Here is a 25695-nt window from a genome sequence, read left to right as displayed (position 1 = left end):
CAGCCCACCTGCATCGTATTTTAGTCCCAGCCGTCACCCTACTGGCTCGGGGGCACCGTCATACCTGCAGTTGGCTGACCTAAACGAGTAACAAAGCGAAATAACAAAATTGCCAATACACCGACGAAACAAAACATTTAGGGAGGGAGGACGGGACAAGCTTTCCTGTGCTGCTTAATGTAATGGCGGTGTCCTTCCTCGCTGCCCACCCTTAAATATCCTAGCCTCGCCCCACTAACCTGCGCCCCCCTACCTCCTAAACACCCCTAACTCCCTTAACTCTTTCCCTGCCTACATCCCTGATCATGGTGGCCTCCCCCCAGGGCATTCTGCCGGGTCCGGCCTGTACTGATGCGCTTGGGGATAAGGTGGTGAAGTCGAGCTAGGCCTGATGGCCGGCCCGTTTTCGGTCTTGCCTTTTTCTAACCTTCATGTCTCCCCGCTCGGCGTGGTTCCTAAGAAGGAGCCTGGTAAGTTTCACCTCATTTATCATCTTTCTTATCCTAGAGGAAGGTCGGTGAATGATGGTATTAGCAGCGAAATTGCGGCAGTGTCGTATGTTTCTTTTGATAGGGCTGTTGATTTGGTGTGTTGGGCGGGGGCAGGAGCCCTTATGGCTAAGTCTGTTATTGCGTCCGCTTTTCGTTTGTTGCATGTTCATGTGGATTGTTTTCATTTGTTGGGCTGCTATTTGGAGGGGTTTTTCTATTATGACATGTGTTTGCCCATGGGATGCTCGATTTCTTGTTAGTATTTTGAGGATTTTAGCTGTTTTTTTGGAATGGACGGTGCGGGAGGTTACGGGTTGTGGCGCTGTTACCCATTATTGAGATGGGTTTTGTTCGTGGGTCCTTCTTCTGAGCAGTGTTGTTTTTGCTGTTAATCGTCTTATTTCCTACGCAGGTCCGGTTCTAGCTTTGCTTCGCTGCATGGAGTTGCGTTGATTACAATGTAACATTCAGTTTCGGGCCCGCCACATTCCAGACGTCCATAATGTTGTCGCTAATTCTTTATCTAGTTTTAATTGGCAAGTCTTTCGTTCCCTTTGCCCGCTGGCGGATCTTGTGGGGACCAGATGCCCGGACTCCTTGTGGAGGCTGCTGGATCGCAGCTAGTCCCGTTAGTGAGGTCGTCCTTGGCACCCCCTACCTGGGCGGCTTATGGTAATGCATGGAGGGAATGTATGCGTGGCTGGTAGACATGTGAGGAAGGATCATGTGCTGCGTACAGCCGTGACACTTGAGTATTTTTCTGCATTGCATGAGGTGGTGTGTCGGTTATGGTGGCTCAAAGGCGTCACACCGGGGTCGCTTTCTTTTCCAAATTGCAGGTGTGGTCAGACGTGACTAGATCCTTTTTTATTCTGCATGTGTTGAAGGGGTGGAAAAAATTGGCGTCTAGGCGAGAATCGTGCAGGCCCATGTCTTTTTCGTTATTAAAGGTTCTGATCGGGGCTTTATCGTCGGTTTGTTCTTCCCCTTATGAATCTGTTTTATTTGCCGCTGCGTTGTGTTTTGTTGGGGCCCTGCGTATTTCTGAATTAGTTCCCATGTGGGCTGCTCGGCCCTGGTGGCCTTGTTTGAGGATCTTTTGGTCTCTCCCATGGGCCTTAGTTTGCGGATACGTCGGTCTAAGGCGGATGTTTTTGGGCGGGGTTGTTAGGTTTCGCTTAAGTCAGTTCCGGGGGTGGCTTGCCCGGTGGGGGCGGTGACACGTTTCCTGGGTATGCGTAGAGGGGGGGGTGCAGTTTTTATCGCATTTAGATGGTAGGCCTCTTACGCGTTTTTAATTTTCTACTGTTTTTCGTAGGGCTCTGGTTCATATTGGTAAACTCCCAGGGGAGTATAATACTCATTCGTTTCGGATAGGAGTGGCTACTATGGCTGGTGAGCTGGGGTTGTCAGATGCGGAAGCGGGAAGGATTGGTCGCTGACGATCGGATTGTTTTGCTGGTTATGTTCGTCCTGATCTTATGTTGCATTGATTAAATTTTTTATTTTAGGTTCCAGACCGTCTGTATGGATTCTCGGGCACTCCATGTTTGGGCGGAGCATCAGGCAGCCATCCGACCGGGAGGACGGTTGTTCGGCTTTGGAAATGCAGAAGTCTATTGGAGAGGCCTCCGTGGTCTGCGCTGGTTGCAGGCTCTGCCCGAGGTGGTCGAGATCAGTCGGCATCGGCTTGTGCCCACTGTTTTGGTTCTGCACTTGGGGGGGTAATGATCTTTGCTCGGTCCGGTTGGGGGAATTGATTTCACTGATCCATTCAGACCTGGAGAGATTTGCTTCCTTTTTTCCCCGGTTGCTTGTGTGGTCGGAGATTATTCCCCGGTTGGTGTGGCATGGTGCGAGGGATGTTAATGCCATAGAGAGGGGCAGGCGCCTGTTGAATACACGGGTGTCTAGGTTTGTTCAGGCCAGGGGTGGAGTGGTTATTCGACATCGGGAGTTGGAAGGTGATAACGGGATTGTTGTCCCCACTGTCAAAGAAAAAAATAAATAAATGCCAGACGGGGTTCATTTGCCGGATATTGGGTTGGACATCTTTTATCTGGATTGCTGGATGGGGTTGAGCAGGCCTTGTTTTTTGTTGGGGGTCGGTGAGCCTCGTAGGTGAGGGATTACACGGTCACCTTATGGTGGTATTTTAAGGGGTATTTACCTACATGTCCTTGGGATAGGCAGGCATATGGGTTTTCACTGACCCCTGTTAAGGTCAGTTAGAGTTGATATTTTTGATAAAGTTAATAACATGTTATTTAAATAATTATTTAAAATCTCCTTTTTATTGTCAATTTTCACTTTTTCTTACAAACATTTCACGTAAAAGTTACATCATGAGTGCGCAGCACTCAACTGTCATTGAATTAACTTTGAATTAAATTCAACATAACATAATATATAGACATGGCATAAGTGTCGATCTTCATATGGACCGAAAACATGACTTCCCCCAACCCCGACACGACTTAGGTCATCAATGAGTATCTACTTATCATTTATCCCCCAACTAGTTCAAAGTTGCAACCCCCCTAAAGTGCCTGCCAAGAGCTGTGTGCAGTACCACTTTGTGTGCTGGAAAGGCTTAACAATTTCCGCTATTTCGGCTGCTGTACATTGCGATTCTATGAATATTTGCCACTTATCAAATAGCTTCTTGGTTCCCGTTTCCTTCCGCCTTTCCACCTCCACCCTTTCAAGAACTAATAACTGTTTCAGACGTGACACAATCAACTCTAACCCCGGCGTGTCTGCCTCCAACCATTTACTCAGCAGGCATCTCAAGGCTACCAGTAAAATCGTGTGCACCAGCGCTGGAGGTGATCTCACTCCTCGAGCACCCTCTTCCTCTGGCGGCCGCGCCTGATGGAATAGTAGCGCTTGAGGCGTCAGTGGGAGGTTCGCTTTCCAATGATCCTCAATATATTTTTGTACCATCCCCCAAAATCGTTTCGTATGTACGCACCCCCACACTCCATGCCATAAATTCGTCAGAGGTGTATTGCATTTGGGGCAACACGTAATGCGGTCAGGGAAGGATTGTGAAGGCAGAATATTAAAGCCATATATAGCTGAATGCATCAACTTAAAATAGGTTTCCCTCCAGCTCTCATTTATAACACTCTTCCGTACCGTCTCCCAACCCCCCAGTATGATCTCTCCTATACCTGGATCTTGGGTCCACCGTTCCCAGATTCTGAAACTAACCCTTGATTGCGGACGAACAAAACCATCTCTCAGTGCTCTATACAACCCTGAAATGGTCTCCCGCCCAGTTGTTGGACCTATGACCTCGTCTAGATTGTGCGAGGTAGCTTCCTTACTCAAATCCCTGAGCCTGGAGGTGCAAAATGCTCGTACCTGAAGTATTTGTAAAAAATTGACCCTACCTTCTATGGGTCTGAGTTTAGTGGTAATTTCCTCCCCAGTTAACCACCTCCTTTCCTCTATGTGCATAAGATCCCCTGCGTTGTCAATGCCTACCATCCCCCATGAGGCAAATCCGTCCCCCTTGCCTACTCCCGGTAAAAATTCCGGGTGTCCGCTCAACGGCATATATTTCGATACCAGGTGAGGTAACCCAAACTGCTTACGTACCACTTTCCAAGCTAGGACTGTATCTCTCAATACAATGGAGGTTTTGAGACGGCACGGAAGAGAAGCAACTCTACAATGTAACAAAGCTTTCAGGTTCCAGGGTGAGGCATAATCCAGATCTAAGTTGGAATAATTTCTCGTTTCGTGAAGCCAATCTACTACATGACGAAAAAGACAGGCCACGTTATAACCCCTGACATTCGGAAAGTTCACACCCCCTTCTTGTTTGCCCATCATGAGCTTGGTAAGTGCGATGCGAGGCCTTTTTCCTGCCCATATAAATTTAGTGAATGAGGCCGTCAGTTTAGAGACATCCACATGCTTCAACAAGAGAGGGATTGTTTGGAAGGGGTATAGCAATCTGGGGAAGCTAACCATCTTAATCAGGTGGCACCTTCCCAGGAGGGACAACGGCAATTGGCCCCATCTAGTGAGTTCCGCTTGTATTTTTTTAATTAACGGGGGATAATTTAGGCCATACAGGGTGTCCGGCACCCTCCCTATTCTGATACCCAGATAAGTAATGCAATGTTCAACTGGGGATATCCCACACCCCAAGGATTGCCAAAAGGTCTTAGGCAATGGCCTGCCCAACTCCAGCAGTTCGCTTTTAGCTAGGTTGACTTTATATCCCGAGCATTGCCCAAATTCCTTCAAAAATTTAAAAACCGTCCTTAAATGTTCTTGAGGATTTGACATAAAAAGTATAACGTCATCAGCAAACAGGGCTAACTTCACTGATTGAGACCCTACTTGAATGCCTCTGAACATATCCGATTCCTCCAGAAATCTAGCCTTAGGTTCCAATGCGAGATTGAATAACAGGGGCGACAGGGGACAACCCTGTCGTGTTCCTTTATGTAATTGGAAGGGATCCGACAGGAACCCTGAGGAGTGAACACGTGCCTGCGGGTTATTGTAGACACCCTTCAGGAAGACCCGGAAGTCTCCCTGAAAGTTCATTTTGTCCAGCACCATCCCCAGCCATGCCCATTGTATGTTATCAAAGGCTTTCTCTGCGTCTAACGCTAATAGTGCCGGCCTGGTACCTGGCTGGGGACCGTGCCTGACTGTTTCTAGCACCGTCAACACTTTGCGTAGATTCGTCACTGCTGCCCTTCCCTTTACAAATCCTACTTGGGATTTTCCCACCAGTGTGGGTAGATACATAGCCAGCCGATTGGCCAAAATTTTTGTGAGCAATTTCTGATCTTGGTCTATCAGTGAAATGGGACGGTACGACCCCGGGTCAAGAGGATTCTTCCCCTTCTTGGGTAACACCTTTATATGCGCTACTTTGGCCTCTGCTGTTAAAGCACCCGTCCTTAGTAAAATATTATAGTATGCCACCAAGGTAGGGCTGATTTCTTCTCTCAGAAATTTAAAAAACTCTCCTGTGAATCCATCTGGACACGGGGCCTTTCCGTTAGATAAGGTCTTAATGGCGCTCCGAACTTTCTCTAATGTAATCTCTGCGCTCAAGTGACCGTTCTGCTCCTGAGTGAGCCCTGGCAGCTTCACCTTCTCCAAAAATTCCCTCCCTTTTTGGAGATCTATGGGTGTCTCTGAGTAAAGGGCTTGGTAGTATTTACTTAATATGGTGTTGATTTTTTTTGGGTCTGAGGTAGGAGTTCCATTAGATTCGTTAAGTGTTGAAATGTGTGACGGTGCATACCACCCCTTCGCTAATCGCGCTAATAATTTGCCCGCTTTATTGCCGAAACGCATTAGATCGGCATCAAATTGGGACGGGTAAATACTCTCTCTTTTGTCTAACCACTGATCAAACTGTCGCTTGGCTTCCCTCCATTTCTCCCCCAATGGCGGTGATGGAGAATGTAGAAATGCTGTGTATGCACACCGTAATCTGTCGCTCGCTGCCTTGTATCCTTCGGTCATTTTGCGTTTAAGATTAGACATAAATTGCATAACTTTCCCCCTTATTACCACTTTGGCTGTACGCCAATACAATGATGGTTCCGAACGATGCGATACATTATCCCCATCAAATTCCATCCACCACCCCTTAAGCTTCTGTATAAAGCTCTCATCCTTTGCCAGAAAGGCGGGAAACCTCCAGATAAAATCCGTTCCTCTAGCTACTGTGTCGGCCAAGGTAATGGTAACCGGGGCATGGTCCGAAATAACTAGATCTTCAATCGCCGCTTCACGTAATCGTCGCGATAATGCGTCATTAACTAGCAAGTAATCAATACGCGACCATGACTGATGAACATGGGAGAAATGTGTATATTCCCGCGCATCTGGGTGTAGACTCCTCCACGCATCTATTAGGGCCGTGTGTCTTAAAAATTCGGGCAAGATCCTATCTCTATTTCTCTGCGAACTAGTCCCTGCGCTCCTATCTTCCCTTGAAGACCTCACAGTGTTAAGGTCTCCCCCCAGAATCAAAAACCTAGTGCGATCCTGCTGGAGTTGGGTTTCCAAATGACCAAAAAAACCTACGTTAATCGTATTTGGGCCATACACATTATGAATACTGATAGTTTCCCCTGCATGCTCCATCACTAGATGGATCCAACGGCCCTCGTCATCCCGTTCCTGGGACACCAGCGTAAACGCAAAATTTTTATGTATCAAAATTATAACTCCCGCCTTACCCTCCCTTGCCGACGAGCCAAAAACCTGACCCACCCAGAATTTTTGCAAATACTTAAACTCTGGCTCGGTAAGGTGAGTTTCCTGTAATAGGGCCACATCTGGGTGCAATCGTTTCATGTGTCGCAAAAGTTTGGTCTGTTTCTATGGGGATCTCAGCCCTTTAACGTTCCAAGAGACTATTTTCATGTTATTGGGCCGTGCATAAGATGAGCTAAAATGCCTAAAAGTCGTGATAGGTTCGGGGAGTCAGATCCGCCTTTTTCCAAGAGCCATGTATAAACATTAATAACATAACCAAAACCCGGCTTATAAACCAGAACCAAACTCCATGTCAAGGCCATCCGGCCTTTATCTAACAACACCATAAAATCACCTACGGCAAGGTTTATCAGCCCCTTAATACCCACTGGTGTAAGTGACTTAACTTTTTTCTGTTGTGTCAAAACACGCCCCTCCCTCCCCCTCCCCCCCAGACCTGCATATATGTCTCCTTCAATGAGGAAGAAGCACCTGCCCTTACCACCTCATTACCCCTTTGTCGCCTGTGCACACATTTACACATTCTCATAACAACCTAGAGTCCTTTTGGATTATATCCTCAAATAAATCTTGTTTCGCCTCTAGGTTTCCCTGCCTCCTTTTCCCAGATCTCCTACCGCAACTTCCCCCAGTATGCCATCTGTGGCAGATATAACTAATCCCTTGCGTAGGGGAGGCATTGTATCATTCCCGGTCGATCCTGCCCACAAGGAAAAATCTCAAAACCTGATCTAACTCCCTCACTAATCTCCTGTAGCGAGAATGCAGGGAAATATCAAAAATGCATACATTTCAACATTGTAACATTATAACATTAGGTCAGCTGTTGACCGGTACAGAGTGCCGTATAAGACCGCCAAATATCACCCTCAAAACTTTCAAATTATCTGCAAACTTATCTGTAGCCGGTCGGAATCTGCAATTGGTCTACAGCGTCCACAAAATCATCATCACATCAGCTTAAATAAAATGGTGTTGAAAAGAACTTCGTCCGTCAATCAGGAGACGTAGATCGGGTGCGGTCCCGCGTTCGCCTCTGCAGCTTCGGAGAGTCCCCTCCATTTCCGGCTCGACCCCCCCGGGATCTTCCTGGTGTGGGCATTAAAGCTTCTGCCCAGGTTCGCTCCATATTTTGTCGGTTCCGTTTGGCTTCTCTTGACTTGCGATTTGGACTGTATGCTGGACTGTGACGCTCCTCTTCTTGCTGGGGTCTGTGCCTGCAAAGCTCTGTAAGTGCGTCCTCCGCTTCCTGTGGCGTGGTGAAAACCTTGTTCCGCCCGTTCTCTTGAAACACCCGTAAGATGGCTGGGTACTGCAGGTTAAAGCGTATTTTCGCTTGGAACAGCGCGGTGCAGATCTTGCTGAAGGCCCGCCTTCGTTTTGCAACCTCCGCAGAGAAATCCTCAAAAAGTAGCACTTTCATGCCCATTATTTCCAAAGGATGCGATCTGCTGCGGAAAGCTTTCATGAGTGCCACCTTGTCATTGTAATCCAACAGCTTAAAGATTACTTGTCTGGGACGAAGCGAACTGTGGTCATCTGTTGCTGGGAGGTTTCTGGGGTCCGGCCCCACTCTGTGCGCCCTCTCCACCCGGCAGGGACGGGGAAGACCTAAAGCTGCTGGCAATGTCCTCTCACATAGTCGCTGTAAATCAGAAGATATCACCGCTTCCTTCAGCCCCACCAGTCGCAGGTTGCTCCTCCTGGAGCGGTTCTCCAGATCCTCCACCTTGTCCCCCAACTGCGTAGTAACAGACAGCACCCCTTTCAGTTTGGATTGCAGACGCTCATTTTCATCCTCCAGCAGCGTCATACGCTGTTCTAACTCATCAGCTCTGGTAGTGACTTGTGCCAGCTCCGCCTGCACGCGGTTTAGGGAATCTTGCACCGTTTTTTCCAGCGCCTTTTGCAGTTCTGGGGCTACCTGTTTGGCTACTTCCCGGGCCAGGGCTACATAATCAATGGCTGCAGGATGAGAGGACATTATGTGTTCTGCCGGGCTTGAAAGCTGGGACTGATGGTGTTGCAGCTCATCTTCCTGTGTGTATAGCAGGGTCGCAGTGGCGGGAAGCGCCGCCATCTTACCTCCCTTTACCACGGCCGCGGCTGAATCTTCCATGGCTGGCTTCTGCGCGCTTCTGAGGAGGTACCTGTCCATACAGGCACCACCGGGTGTGTTTCCGTGTGCAGGGCTGGTGGCTTCACCGCTGATTGTCGTCGCCGAAGCGACTATTGCGATCAAACAGGCTGGACGGGAGCGGGAGCTCAGTCACTCGCGTCCTGCATCGCCAGCGCCGGAACTGGAAGTCCTTAAATAATTATTCAAATGAATAAAGCTGTGGCCGACCCCCAGGTCAACCCCACTGTCAAAGAAGTCAGGTGTTGGTGTTTAATTATTAAAGGGTTACTTCATTTAGCTAGACTACCTGTTGGTTTTGAGTAATTCATATGCATACAGTCTTGAAGGCTCACAGGCGTATTAGCCACTGAGACTGGGACTGTTGCTGGTCTAAAGGATTAAGAGAAAAGGTGAGGTAGTTAGCAGGAGGGGGGCGGCTATCCTTCCCTCCTTTTTTGTGCAGGGTGAGTCAGCTATTTTGAGGTGGGCGGAGGGTTGGGAAGGGGGTGTAATGACGGGGGTGGGGAGACAGACAAGTGAGCCCTAATCTACCTGCCACTCAGTCCCTGCCTACTTGCAACGACCCGCCCTAGGCGACGGGGTACAACTGGGCGACAGTCCCTACGCTCAATAAGTGCACGACATACAAACAGACAAGGGTACACAGAGCTAGGGGGAGAAAGGGGCAGTTGCCCACGGCAACACCGTGAGCAACAAGAGAAGTGAACAAGCCGAGTCAAACCAGGAGAGTACGAGGTGCCAACGCAGAGCAGGAGAGTAGTGAACAAGCCGAGTCAAACCAGGAGAGTACGAGGTACCAAACGCAGAGCAGGAGAGTAGTCAGCAAGCCGGGGTCAATATGAAGCAAGGACAATAGTACAAGAAGCTGCAGCAGGGCCAGGAAACCAAACGAGAAGAATCACAAGCAAAGGAGGAACAGGAAAGGCAGGTATAAATAGACAGAGGGCGGGAGCTAGCTCCGTCTGGCCAGGCTGTGATAGGTTCTCCCACTCCTAAGCCTGCCACCCTGAGTGGTGGAAGATGGAGTCAGTCTCACAGACATAGAAGCAGGTGCAGACTGATTATCTATGGGCGTTAATCCCGAAGCTGTGCCTGGCAGATCCTTTACAGTGCCCCCCCTTTTATGAGGGGCCACCGGACCCTTTCTAAGTGGACCTGGTTTACTGGGGAAACGAAGGTGAAACCTCCTGACCAATATCCCAGCGTGAACATCCCGACCGGGTACCCAAGTCCTCTCCTCAGGCCCGTATCCTCTCTAATGGACCAGGTACTGGAGGGAGCCTTGGACCATCCTGCTGTCCACAATATTGGCCACCTCGAATTCTGCCCCCTCAGGGGTGAGAACAGGGACCGGAGGTTTCCTCGAGGGAGCCAAGGACGGGGAGCAGCGTTTAAGGAGGGAGGCATGGAACACGTCGTGTACTCGAAAAGATGGGGGCAACTCCAGTCGGAAGGAGACAGGATTGAGGACTTCAATGACCTTGTACGGCCCTATAAACCGGGGAGCAAACTTCTTGGACGGGACCTTAAGGCGCAAATTTTTAGACGATAGCCACACCAGATCCCCGACCATAAACAAGGGGTTAGCAGAACGTTTTCTATCTGCCTGAGTTTTTTGTATGCTCTGGGACGCCTCTAGGTTCTTCTGAACCTGAGCCCAGACTGTGCACAGTTCTCGATGAACGACCTCTACCTCGGGATTGTTGGAACTACCAGGTGAAACGGAAGAGAACCGTGAATTAAACCCAAAATTACAGAAAAAGGGGGAGACCCCTGATGAGTTACTGACCCGGTTATTAAGGGAAAATTCGGCGAGGGGAATGAATGAGACCCAATCATATTGACAGTCAGAGATAAAACACCTTAAATATTGTTCTAGAGACTGATTAGTCCTCTCAGTTTGGCCATTAGTTTCAGGATGGAAGGCAGAGGAGAAGGACAGATTAATCTCCAACTTTTTACAGAAGGCTCTCCAAAACAATGAAACAAATTGTACCCCTCTATCAGAAACAATATTGACAGGGACCCCATGGAGACGCAGGATGTGTTTGACAAACAAGGTAGCTAACGTCTTAGCATTGGGTAGTTTCTTGAGGGGCACAAAATGGCACATCTTACTGAAGCGGTCTACTACAACCCACACCACCGACTTGCCTTGAGATGGAGGCAAATCGGTGATAAAATCCATGGAGATATGGGTCCAAGGTCTCTGGGGAATGGGCAATGAACATAGTAAGCCCGCTGGGCGGGACCTGGGAGTCTTGGACCTAGCACAAACTTCACAAGCGGCGACGTAGGCCTTAACGTCTTTAGGCAACCCAGGCCACCAATAGTTTCTGGCAATGAGGTGCTTGGTACCCAGGATGCCTGGATGGCCAGATAGTGCAGAGTCATGATTTTCCCTAAGTACCCTTAGCCGGAATTGCAGGGGAACAAACAGCTTGTTCTCAGGAAGGCTCCCGGGAGCTGAACCTTGATCAGCCGCAATTTCAGAGACTAAATCAGAATCAATAGCGGAAATGATTATACCTGGAGGCAAAATACAAGCAGGATTATCCTCCGAAGGAGGGCTGGCCATGAAGCTACGTGACAGTGCATCAGCCTTAACATTTTTAGACCCAGCCCTATAGGTAACCACAAAGTTGAATCTGGTAAAAAATAACGCCCAACGAGCTTGTCTCGGGTTTAGCCTCGGGGCAGATTCTAGGAATACCAGATTCTTCTGGTCGGTAAGGACTGTTACCTGGTGCCTATCTCCCTCCAGGAAGTGGCGCCACTCTTCAAATGCCCATTTAATGGCTAAGAGTTCGCAGTTGCCAATATCATAGTTACTCTCAGTGGGTGAAAACTTACTGGAGAAGTAGGCACAGGGACGGAGATGGGTGAGGGACCTGGTACCCTGGGACAAGACAGCCCCCACTCCCACCTCGGACGCGTCAACCTCCACGATAAATGGCTCCATTTAGTTGTGATAGGTTCTCCCACTCCTAAGCCTGCACCCTGAGTGGTGGAAGATGGAGTCAGTCTCACAGATATAGAAGCAGGTGCAGACTGATTATCTATGGGCGTTAACCCCGAAGCTGTGCCTGGCAGATCCTTTACAGGGGGGTGTTAGGTTAATTAGAGATCGTATATAGGTTCCCTTCTCCACCCCACTTACCTCTTTGGCTGAAATTTTTCCCTTCCTCCCTCCCTGTTGCTGGTGTGGTGCGGTTTTGAGGCTTTGTTCTATACATTTTTGCATTTTATTTGTGATTTGTTTATTTTGCTGTTCTTGCTTTCAAACAAAAGAAAACTAAAAAAAAACCTAAAAAAATAAATAAAAATAAAAATAAAATAAAGACCATGGAAAACTATTACAAAAAAAACAACAAAAAAACAAGAGACAACGAAAATAAATAAATAAAAAAGACAAGAAAAAAAAGGCTTATTTATTGTCAGAATTTGATTGCATTTGAATGCTGTTTATATCATGCGCTGATTGCTTCTGTTTCTTTCTGACATTCTGGTTGTTGGTGTATGATTTGTTTTGTCACAGCTGGCGGTATTTTAGTTTCAAAGTAATTTATTGAATTACAGCACAATTCGGATATACAATAGACACTTTACAAATAATAAGTCAGGACTTCGCGCAGGAAGTCAAATAAACAATGTCCAGCAGGGTATATTATTTAAAGGAACTAAATAAAAGCAAACATTATGAACATGGTGTCCGTGGAGTAAGAAGCATGCGGGAAAAAAAAGAAAAACAATACATATGTCTGAAAACTTAGCAAGTCACATATATAGAAACAGCCCTGGTGTAGACCAAAACTACAAATTCCTGATAATAGGTAAGGCAAAGACTAAGGATAGGGACCCGAGCAGTCCTCCACCACACATAGAACCCATCACATTGCTAAATAATAAGAAAGATTTGGGACTGCCATAGTTTGCAGCCATGGGGACCATATCTTATCAAATTGTGCTACAGTATCTTGTCTAACGGCATTCAATTTGTCGTAAACCAAAATTCTATTCATGTGATTTTTAACTGCTGTAATTGAAAGTGATGACTTTCTCCAATTCTGAGCAATATGTATACGAGCTGACATCATTAGGAGTTGAAGCAATTTAAAGGTAGGGTGAGGCTGGGTTCACACAACCTATTTTCAGACGTAAACGAGGCGTATTATGCCTAGTTTTACGTCTGAAAATAGGGCTACAATACATCGGCAAACATCTGCCCATTCATTTGAATGGGTTTGCCGACGTACTGTGCAGACGACCTGTCATTTACGCGTCGTCGTTTGACAGCTGTCAAACGACGACGCGTAAAATGACTGCCTCGGCAAAGAAGTGCAGGACACTTCTTTGCAACGTAATTTGAGCCGTTCTTCATTGAAGTCAATGAAGAGCAGCTCAAGATTACAAACGTCAAAGACGCCTCGCATATTACGAGGAGGAGCTTTTACGTCTGAAACGACGCAGCTGTTTTCTCCTGAAAACAGTCTGTCTTTTCAGACGTAAAAGCCTCTCATCGTGTGCACATACCCTAAGAAAGACTGTCTGGTTTCACCCCTAGTAAGCAAACCTCAGGGGTTAGCTCTATGTGTGTCTTCATCACTGAATTAGCAAGTGTCATAATCGATCTCCAAAAGCATTTGACTTTCTGACAAGTCCACCACGTGTGCAGATGAGTGCAACTGAGGTGGAATCAATAAAGGCGTTAACGTGAAATTGAAGTCGCCTCACCAAATGAGTTTAGTATAGTCTAATAACAGGAGCCGTTCACATATGGAGAAAAAAAACGGGATAGGAGAATTATTAGAAGCATAAGAATTAACTACACATACGGTTACCCCATTAATTGTGCCCAACAGTATAATGAATCGGCCTTGAGGATCTATAACTGAATTTGTAACATTGATGGGGAATGAGTTCCTAAATAAAATAGATACACCCCTACACTTGGACTGGAATGTAGAGTGATAAACCCTGGAATATCTGGAATTGAAATACTTGGGGTGCGACATAGAGGTGAAATGCGTCTCTTGGAGGCATAGGATATGTGGCTTATGTGTTTCATAGCTAAGAAATGCCTTACGTCTTTTAGTAGGTGAATTAAATCCCCTGACATTATGAGTTATGACCCTACACATGAGTGCTTTGAGAGGTAAGCCATAACATGACTTCCGCACCAAGGACACCAAAAAAACCATAAGGTGTGAACAAAACAGTATGAGTACTTAAGTACATTAGTACAACAAAATCAAATTGGAAAAAAAAAAGAAGTTATTATGCATAGTAGCATAACGTTAGACTTTGCAACCAGGAAAGTCGGTTCGACCTCAAAGGTTTACAAAATCAGGTGGAGTAGCATTGGATCCACTCCAGGGAACAAACTATGTGTAAAAAAAAAACAAAAAAGGAAATAAAAAGTGGAAATACTTGGGTTATACACATCACCTATCAAGCATAAAAAGCAAGTATCTAAGCATTAATGAAAACATTCTTATCTGTTCAAATCCCTGAGTAAAGGGTACTATATGAAAAAGACCATATTGCAAGTACCTGAGATAAGGAGGGTCATACTCATAAAAGAACAATATATTACATCAGAAGACCAATATAATATAAAACAAGAAGTCAACAAATTCAGAGTATATGACATGACCTGCCTAGGTAGAGTCGTGTGTTAACCTTAAACCATACTATCCCCCACCCCCATTTAGTAACGACACATGACACCGAGGTTGGATGTGAAATGGCCACAGCAGCCGTTTATTAATTTCACAGTTTTATAAAAACAATTTAAATCCGAAACATTCGGATAACTAGTTAGGAATCCACCAGAGAATTCCTCCTAATAATTCACATGACCCAACATGGGTCAGAATCATAAATAACAATTAAACGTTAACATTAACCCGAGCAGAGGAAGTCCTTGAAGCCCCTTCAGATGTTCCTTTCAAGAACACACCGAATTAGCCATCTGCAAACCACTAATTACCTCCAGCCGTAAACCAGCTCGGAAGCACCGTTCACCTCTGCAGATGGCTCCAACCACTAGAAGTCCACTTCAAGGGGATAACACCCGATGAAGCCCTCAAGTGATATACCGACCACTAGAAGTCCACTTCAAAGGGATAACACCCGATGAAGCCTTCAAGTGACATACCTTCTACCAGAAGACCACTTCAAAGGGATAACACCCGATGAAGTCTTCAACCATGTACCTTTTTTGGGGGACGCATACCCCCGATGCGACCCCCCCACCATTTTGTACTGACTGGCCTCAAGGACTCCCCCCGCCAGCTGCCATGACAACAGAACCTACTCCGGAAAAAAGAAAAACATGTTAAATAAGCACACAAAATAAAACAAAACGCTCATAGACAGACGTACATAAGACCTAAGGAGTAACAAAACAAGGGTGGGAGGGTGGGAGCTTTGCTTAATGTGTGTTACTCCTCCCGCTGCTTCCGGCTCAATGCCGAGAAACAGCGGGAAGCGCAGTAACGGCCCCCCCGCCCCCCTTAACTCCTCCCCGTCCCTCCTTCAGCTCCTTCAACTTTCCCTGACCTCGTAACATTAACCCTTTCCCTACCAGGACGGTCATGTCGGCTTCCCTTAAGCCTGCAGCTGCGTCCAGCCTCTTCTTGACCTGCCTAGGTAGAGTCGTGTGTTAACCTTAAACCATACTATCCCCCACCCCCATTTAGTAACGACACATGACACCGAGGTTGGATGTGAAATGGCCACAGCAGCCGTTTATTAATTTCACAGTTTTATAAAAACAATTTAAATCCGAAACATTCGGATAACTAGTTAGGAATCCACCAGAGAATTCCTCCTAATAATTCACATGACCCAACATGGGTCAGAATCATAAATAACAATTAAACGTTAACATTAACCCGAGCAGAGGAAGTCCTTGAAGCCCCTTCAGATGTTCCTTTCAAGAACACACCGAATTAGCCATCTGCAAACCACTAATTACCTCCAGCCGTAAACCAGCTCGGAAGCACCGTTCACCTCTGCAGATGGCTCCAACCACTAGAAGTCCACTTCAAGGGGATAACACCCGATGAAGCCCTCAAGTGATATACCGACCACTAGAAGTCCACTTCAAAGGGATAACACCCGATGAAGCCTTCAAGTGACATACCTTCTACCAGAAGACCACTTCAAAGGGATAACACCCGATGAAGTCTTCAACCATGTACCTTTTTTGGGGGACGCATACCCCCGATGCGACCCCCCCACCATTTTGTACTGACTGGCCTCAAGGACTCCCCCCGCCACCGCGAAACAGGCCTTGACCACCTTAAGCCTGTGAGTTCCTCCACACCACCACCGCCCTTTCTATGCCTTCTGCTATAGCCAAGCTCCAAATATCAATGCCAACCTCGGTCAGATGAACCCCGTCACTCCTCCAGAAATTCCCCAATCCTGACTCCAAATCCCTATGCCTCACGCAAATGCCCCCGTTCTTTGCCACAAAACGGGACACCGCCCGGTTAACTTTTATCCGAGCCTTATTGACTCTCTCCACCGATCTAGCTAACCGCCAATGCTTCCTTGGGACTATGTCCGACCACACTACCACCAACTTGGGATAAGATACCCACAAACACAACAAATCATGTTTGATATCCCGCACCAACTCACGAAAAGGGCGGACTCCTAAGTCATTCCCACCCACGTGCAACACTAAAACCTCCGGAACCCTATCAAGCCGCACATATGTCTGGAATTCCGCCAACACCCTGTTCCACGACATACCTCTAAACCCCAGCCAATGCACAACCGCATCCTGTCGCGGAATGCGCAACTGGCGACCATCCGGGCGGACGTCCGCCCTCAAAGCCCCCCAGTGCACGTACGAATGACCCATCAACCACACCAGACAAGGAGGCGAATCTGAAACGGAAAACACAGTTAGGCACCACCATATAACATTTGCAAGCATAAACAACAAAATTACAACATATGGGGGCGGACATAGGACTTAAACCTTTTAGACTCCCAACGACCAATACGCCTCACCCCCTCATCATCCAACCCCCAGCGCCCTGCTTCCGTTGCTGCGCCAATCCGGAAGGAATGAGATGAATATGAGCCTGCTGCAACCCCAACCGCCGTCAAACATTTTTTAAAAACAGCTCCAAACTGAAACCTGGACAAGAACGACCCGTCCACATGACGTAACAAAGGCAAATCTGGAGACCCCCTGTTTTTTGTAAAACCCCGCATGCACTCTACTGGGCACATGACCGACCCCGGGAGAGCGAACAAAACTATCAGTTTTCCCTTCCCTAATTGGTCAGTTTTTGATCTACGCAACCATACCTCCAACCGATCTGCAAAAAGGCTCACCTCCCCAGATCTCAGCCCCCCTGCCTGTTTAGTACTTGGCGACACCAACTCACCTACTCTAAATGCTCCGAAGAACGCCAACGAGAAAGCCAACCGAAACAAATCCATTTCATCTGAAGAACGACATACCGATGCCAATGAACCGCCCAACAAGCCCAGCAAAGCAAACGACACCGGCCTTCTACTATCCGCCTCCACCCTACCTCTGCGCAACCCCTTCAAAGCCTGCGATACCAGAAATTCCTTCGATACATCCCGCAAGCCCCGCAACTTAAGCCCAAACGCCACCGCGGATATAAACCGGTTCACCTTCGCTACTGAAAACCCCCCCTCCCAGGCATCCCCTAACCAATACAAAAGTGCCACCAACCTGTCTCTATCCGTATTGACATCACCCAACTCTCTTACCCACTCCTCCCACTGCCTCCAACAAGCAGCATAAGCCCTCCACGTCGTGCGCGCCAAAGACCTTTGTAACAGCTGCTCTACGGGACCGATACCAGATCCCATAGATGATCCGGACACGCCAAACCGAGACGTTCCGCTCCCGGGGCCAATTCCCGAAACCGGTCCCACTGCGAGCGAGAAAGAGCATCAGCAACACAATTCCGTACACCCGGGACATGCACCGCCACCACCCACGCGTTCAGCGACAAACACACCAACACTAAATGTCGCAACAATTGAACTACCGGAGGAGAGGACGCCGTGATGTTATTAATGGCAAGCACCACCCCCATGTTGTCGCAGTAAAAACGGACCTTCTTATCCCTGAGCCTGTCCCCCCAAATGGTAGCCGCCACCACGATGGGAAACAGCTCGAGCAGGGCCAGATTCCGCGTCAATCCACTGGACACCCAGCTAGCCGGCCATTGACCTGCGCACCACGGACCTCCCCCGTAAGCTCCAAAGCCACCCGCCCCAGCCGCATCCGTGAAAATATTCAGATCACTCGTATCCTGCGCTGGGGCCATCCATAGCGAGCGACCATTGTACTGGCCCAAGAAGTCATCCCAAACCTGAAGATCAGCTCGGTGCTCCTCCTTGAGCCGCACAAAATGATGCGGCGCCCGCACTCCCGCCGTTGCCGCCGCCAACCTTCTACCAAACACCCTCCCCATCGGCATAATCCGGCAGGCGAAATTCAACTTCCCCAGCAGCGACTGAAGCTCCCTCAGCGACATTTTCTTCCTTCTACAAGCCCGTCGCACCTCCAGCCTCAAAGCACCCAACTTATCCGCCGGGAGCCGACACTCCATTGCCACCGAGTCAATTTCGATTCCCAAGAAACAAATCGTCGCTACCGGGCCCTCCGTTTTTTCCGGCGCCAAAGGGATCCCAAAATCCCTCGCCACCTTCTGCAGGGCATGAAGCAAGTTACCGCAAACCGGCGAACCCCCCGGGCCAACGCACAAAAAATCATCTAAGTAATGGATCAACGAATCGACCCCGGATACTCCCCTCGTTACCCACTCCACGAAGCTACTAAACGCCTCGAAGTATGCACAAGAAAGAGAACACCCCATCGGAAGGCACCGATCCACGTAAAAGGCCCCATTCCAAAAACAACCCAACAGCCGTTGGCTTTCTGGATGGACCGGCAACAACCTGAACGCCGCCTCGATGTCGGTTTTTGCTAGCAGCGCCCCCGGACCCGCAGCCCGCACTAACCCCACCGCCTTATCGAATGAGGTATAAACTACGGAACACAACTCGTGATCAATCCCGTCATTTACCGACGAACCTTTGGGATACGATAAATGTTGAACCAAACGAAACTTTCCGGGCTCGCGTTTAGGGACAATACCCAAAGGGGACACAACTAAATCTTTTACCGGCGACTCCACAAATGGCCCCGACATGCGCCCCAACGAAACTTCTTTTAACAACTTTTCCGACACGACTTCCGCATGCAAGTAAGCCGATTTTAAATTTCTCCGCGTAACCGGAACCTCATAAGGAGGCGGAGGAATAACAAAACCAACACTAAACCCTTCATAAAGCAACTTAGCTGCCGTCCCCCAGACGAAGGCGGAAGCCGAAACGCGTTGGGGCCGGCCGCCATTCTTGGAGTCTTAGCTACATGGGTTAGTACTTTGATAGTGCTCCTTGGTTCAGTGTTTGCTGGTTCATGGTATTTGGGCTCTCTTATATATGCATGAACAACTCCCCGACATTTACACATATTTGAGCTTTTCTTTTTGGACATTATAACACGTTGTTTCTCAGTCCTGTTCTCTTTTGCAATTTCCATACATGGGAGTCTCATCCCTCTTACCGTTTTCCTGAAGCAGTTTAACATATTACCTGTAGCTTGTATACCTCATCCTATTTACATCACACTACCTATATTGTTGTCTTTGAGGTATACTGTAATGTGTCTTTACATATATGACCATATCTGATGTATATTGACCCATGTGGCGGCCATGCTTTTATTTGTGATTCATTTTTAGAAACTTGTTTTTTGTAAACAGTGTAATATTGTCAAATAAAAAGATTATGTAATTTTTGACTTAGAGACTCCTTGGTTCTTCTTTTTGGTGCAATATATTTTGGGAGTACAGTCGTAAGTTATAAGGGATGATATACATAATTTGTGCCAGATGATGCAGCATGTATGCCCTGTATATAGGATTTATCGCCCTATCCGGATACTCATTTAGATAAGGGGCCATCCTTTCCACCCTCACCGGCGACACCCCCTTGACCAGCCCCGTGCTGGTTCCCGGACCTCTTTTTCCGCAGACATTTTGCCGCCCCGTGTGATGCACCATTACACTCGGAGCACACGTGCTTGAACTTGCACGTGGCCCCAAACTTGCACTGGCCTTCATTGAATTGCCAGCAAAAACCCCGCCTTTCCCCCGCCGCTTGGTCCACTCTGACTAGTCTGGCCTCCCTGGCCACCGCTCCCGGGAAAGGGCTGCCTAACCGGAGCCGTAACCCGTAACCAGAGAGCAATATCCTTCTGGTCCCACCGAATCGCCGGCCGAACCGCCTTCCGCTGACGGAATTGCTCATCATATCGCAGCCACGCCTGACCCCCATACGCCCTATGAGCCTCCCCAATAGCATCAAAATAACAAAATAACGCCGAACAATTTTCCGGCGCCTTTTCCCCTATCACACTAGCCAATATGGCGAACGCCTGCGACCAATTAACGAACGTCTGCGGGATAAGCCTATACCGCCGCCGTTCCTCCTCGTCCTTTTTACTCTCATCCCGCTTGCTCTTATCCAAATTGAATTTAGCCAGCGGCAAGAGAGAAAAAAAATTTCAACGTATTCATCTTTCCAGATCCGATCACGCACCTCCTGCTTTAAATGCGCCCCCAACGGACCCTCAAAACAAACATACACCTCCCCCCGAGCACGATCGTCCATGCGCACTCGATCGCCGTCCTTCTGTGCCTCAGTCTGCACCGACACCGCGACCGCCTCTTTAACCGCCACCACAGGACGCGCCTGCAACGATCCCACGTCCCTGGGGCCTTCCCAAACTACCGCAGGGGACACTTCCGTTACAACCGGCGCCGCGGCCCTATCAAGGCGCCCCACCAGCTCCCGTAAGCAACCCACTAAATCTGCCAAACCCGCTCCGTCGCGTCCGCCCGCGCCACTACCGGCCCCCGATGCTATGCTAGCAGCCCCCCCGCCGACACCCGACATAAAAATCGCTGGATAAGACAATAATGGAGTTATACACTCACCGGGCTGCACAGGCGCTGTGTTCCCGTCAGCCGGACCATCCTGACCTCGACGATAGACGTCCAGTTCACCTTCCTCCAGTTCCTCTCTCGCCGACGACTGTCCCTCCCAACGACATCCTCGGAAAGGGGATGAGGACGCGCTGACCGATGGGCCGGCAACCTGCCGCCCGACCGCCGGGACCCAGACTTCCGACCGGACCTGTTGCCTCGACGTCGCTGCAGATCTAGTCGTCCGTCTAGACGATCCTGACGAAGCCTGCCCCCTGGCCGGAACATCACCATGCGGGGCGGCCGTACCTTGCTCTCGACATCTTCCATCTGATGGGGGAGGGGTGACAGGGAGCCCGGCCTGCGACTCCCTGCTTACCGCCGGACCCCGTCGCGGCCTGGGATTCCTGCCAGGACGCAGGGCCTGGGAAGGGGCGGTCCTCCCAGCTGCCTGGCCTGCAGCGTCCGGGATCGGGCTCCCTCTGCGACGCCGTGTCCGCGGGACTACCTCCGGACTAAGGCGCTCTGGAGGTCGGGACCGCCGAGAGGGACGGGTCGACACAGCCTGCATCGCCGTCACCCCTGCCACCGCTCTCTGCCTGCCCAGCGCAGGAGCGGTTGTTGCCGACTCCCCCCCCGCCGCCATAGCCATGCTCGTAGGGGGGCCGGGGGAGGGGAGCCTGTCCCTTACAACAGACCCCGAACGCCGTGCCCGACGTGGCGAAACGGCGTCCGGGATCCGCGTTAATGCAGCCACGGTCTCCTCCAGCCATCCGGGACCGTGGTGCACAGCAGCGGCGCGCAGCCGCTCTAAAATCAAGGCCTCTGCCATTACTAAAAAACCGGGCAACGGGGAGCTTTGCTTAATGTGTGTTACTCCTCCCGCTGCTTCCGGCTCAATGCCGAGAAACAGCGGGAAGCGCAGTAACGGCCCCCCCGCCCCCCTTAACTCCTCCCCGTCCCTCCTTCAGCTCCTTCAACTTTCCCTGACCTCGTAACATTAACCCTTTCCCTACCAGGACGGTCATGTCGGCTTCCCTTAAGCCTGCAGCTGCGTCCAGCCTCTTCTTTCCAAGCAATACTTAGCCATCCTGAAAAACTTAGACGACTACAGGACTGCCAGAGTCTTAGCGTGTTGGCCGATTTGTAGTGGTTCTGCCCTCTGGCGGACCCTTCCGATTCCATGTTCTGATCGGCCGCTGTGGAAGTGATGACGGCCCGCCCTCATCCACTGGAGGGATCCCTTCAGTACGAGAATGGCCTCGCCTTCAGCATATGTTTTTATCAGGAAGTCCTTTGCATTCATCTGGAACGCCAAGGAGAAGGGGAATCCCCATCTATATTTTATCTGGCCTTTTTGGAGTGCAAGCGTGAGAGGCCTGAACTGACGCCTCTTATCCAGAGTGGTCGGAGCTAGGTCAGCATATATGCGCACAGTAGGTTCCAAACCCGGGAGAACAGATAGCCGTCTAGCAGCGGACAGAATCATATACCTGGCCTCAGGGTAATGAAGCTTTAGCACCACATCTAGATGGAGATTCGGGTTCCTGGGTTTAGCAAGGGCACAATTAATTCTATAGATGCAGAAGGTCGATGCATCAGTTTGCAGCAGGAGAGCTTTAAACAAAGTGAGAGCCGTTTTTTGCAGTGCTGTAACATTTTCAGGGAGACTCCTGATTCGGAAGTTGGCTCGTCTGGACCTATTTTCAAGGTCTTCTAATTTGAGTTCCAGCTGATGTATTTGAGACTCATGATCGAGTCTTTGGCGATCTTCTGCTACAGCATCTACCAGCTCAGCCGCTTTTTCCTCCACATCAGACACTCACTGTGCCATATCCTGAAATTGTTTGGTAAATTCAGCCACCGCTTGTTGCAATTCCTCTCTGAACAAGGATTTAATTCTGGAGAATAGGTCAGAATTGGGGTCCTCTGTGGATGAGGCAGAAGGGCTCTTAGGAGCAGAGTCTTTGGTTGCTGAGTCAGAGGAACAGGCGGGTGATCCTGGATTCGGCATATTGCCTGAAACCCTCTGGGAGCGAAAGATCTCAGGAATAGTTTGGCTAGGTGTGTTAAGTACATTCATGGAGACCCTCTTGCGGCTTATGGTCATAGCGCTCATGCAGACAAGAATATTAGGAAGTCGAGTTACATTCCAAGTAAAATCAGTATTGCTTGTTCCCTGGGTGGTGTGGAGCTCATAGGGTTCTCATCCCGTCCTGCAGCTCACACAAATGCACTCCCCAATGAAAGGGGTTAGAGGCCGGCAAGTCACATTAGCGGAAGAGCAGTGAGCAGAGTGAACAAGGATTCCATAAATTCCATGGAGCAGCACAATGAAGTAGATTTTATAGCGACAGCTATAAATGTAGAGATATGCCCCAATTAGCAGTAGGCCGGCAGTGGGAGGCCCCTATAACGGTAAACTCCTCAAATTTAGGCCGCGGCTGCTGTACGCGGACTAGGCTGCAACTTCAAAAACACTGTAGTGACCGCTGAAATGCATAGAAACAATCTCTGTGCTACTGTCGCTAGGTATAGGAGCCCCAGTAAGCAGCAGGATGGCGGTAAGAGACTCAGATCCCGAACTTTCCTTAAATCTAGGCCGTGGCTTCAGATCGCAGACTAGGCCGAAATATGGTAAACGTTGCAGGGACTGCTGGGGTGGGTAGGGATACTCCCTGGGCCCCTGTCGCTAGGTGTAAGAGTCCCAGTAATCAGCAGGATGGCGGTGGGAGGCTCCAGTTTCAGCTGCCTCCAATAATTTAGGCCGCGGCTTCTGATCGCGGACTAGGCCGCAATTTATAAAATGGTGCAGGACTGCTTGGGTGTGTGGAGGCAATCCCTGGGGCCCCGTCGCTAGGTGGGGGAGCTCCCAATAGTAATCAGGAAGGCGGCGGGAGCCTCCGGTGCCGGCGGCCGCTGGAAATTTAGGCCGCGGCTTTGGACGGTGCAGTAGGCCGCACCGGCCAGCTAGCTCCCCTCCAGGAAAGTCTGGTATCCTCCGGTTCCAGATGACCCTCTGATGCCCCTGGTACAGCTCCTGAGGGGTTTCGGGTGGTGCAGCGGCAGGGATGGAGGTGAACACCCCAAAGACTATGGAGCCTCACAGAAATGCGGCCGGTCAGCTCTGTGCTCAGGCCAGGCCCCATCCAGCTGGCGGTATTTTAAGGGCTATTTACCTACATGTCCTTGGGATAGGCAGGCATACGGGTTTTCACTGACCTCTGTTAAGGTCAGTTAGAGTTGGTATTTTTGATAAAGTTAATAACATGTTATTTAAATAATTATTCAAATTAATAAAGCTGTGGCCGACCCCCGGGTCAACCCCACTGTCACAGAAGTCATGTGTCGGTGTTTAATTATTAAAGGGTTACTTCATTTAGCTACTACCTGTTGGTTTTAAGCAATTCATATGCATACAGTCTGCTGATGCCTGTGATTTCATTCTACCTCTCTGTGTTCCTGCTGATGCTTGTGATTTCTTTCTACCTCTCTGTGTTCCCGCTGATGCTTGTGATTTACGACCATATAAGAAAACAGCGTAGCTCGCTGAGCTACACTGTTTCCGTAAGTCCCATAGAACTGAATAGTAGTTAACGAAACAGCGTAGCTCGCATTCTATGCTGTTTCCGTAACTGCCATTTACTACATTGGGAGTTACGGAAACAGCGTAGCTCAGCGACCTACGCTGTTTTCTTCTTATTTTGGTTGGAAATCACAAGCATCAGGAGCCTCGTTCTAGAGACAGGTGCGGGTCCCAGAAGTACTTCCTTGAGCAAGTTTTCAATCCAGTTACAAACTATACTTTCTAAACCTATAGACTTAAATTTACCCATAAGGCATCTATGAGGGACAGAGTCAGCCTTTGCAAAATGCTCTGATGCACCGGAATTTACTGATAAAATATGGCAGCTCCACAGATTTTGTACTATTTTTTTAGGTAGAAATATAGATTACAAATTAATACACTAGTAATGAGATTATTAATACACAACTCCAAACTACCGGGATATTAATAAAAACGGCTGTTCTCCCATAGACCCTAGCCTGAACGGACAAGGTCCCTCCACACCGCCACAGGAGTGAGGTGTACCCCTATACCAAGCTCCTACCTCCACCAGCCAAAAGAAAAAGCACCCTATCAATCGCATCCTGAAGACCTGACAAGAAGATGTCCAGACCTATGTCATTTAAGTGGACACTATCCTGCAGCATGAAACCCTTGTTATCCCCCTCCAACTGGCGATGACGTATCACTACCCCGCCTTTGGACCGAACGTGACGAGACACCCGCATGTTGATCATACGTCTTGCTCTTTCTATGGCCGAATGGTTGCGAGCATCATTCCAAAGAACTCTGGGGACTATTTCTGACCACACTATGATCAATTCAGGGAAAAACTTGGAAAAGCGATCCAAATCAGCCCTGATAACCAAAATGAGCTCAGCCACTCTAACCGAGCAGAAGTAATTTCCTCCCGCATGCACCACCAAAACCGTAGGCCCGTGCGTAACTTTGCTCAAGGCAAAAACTTCAGGGAGAACCTGGAGCCATTTAAGTCCCCTAAAACGTTTACCCCCAGGCCGATACGAAGCCCGTTGTGCGGCCCAATAAATGTAGGAGTGACCCAGCAGCCACACCATAGACCTCTTGAAACCTGAAAGAAAAGAAAAGAAAAACAATTATCAAGCCAACAGATGAGGACGAACATATCGCCGTGAAGCGTCCGACTTC

This window comes from Rhinoderma darwinii, chromosome 5 (genome assembly GCF_050947455.1).
Source record: "Rhinoderma darwinii isolate aRhiDar2 chromosome 5, aRhiDar2.hap1, whole genome shotgun sequence".
Lineage (NCBI taxonomy): Eukaryota > Metazoa > Chordata > Amphibia > Anura > Rhinodermatidae > Rhinoderma > Rhinoderma darwinii.
Note: the sequence above shows the minus strand (reverse complement) of the source record.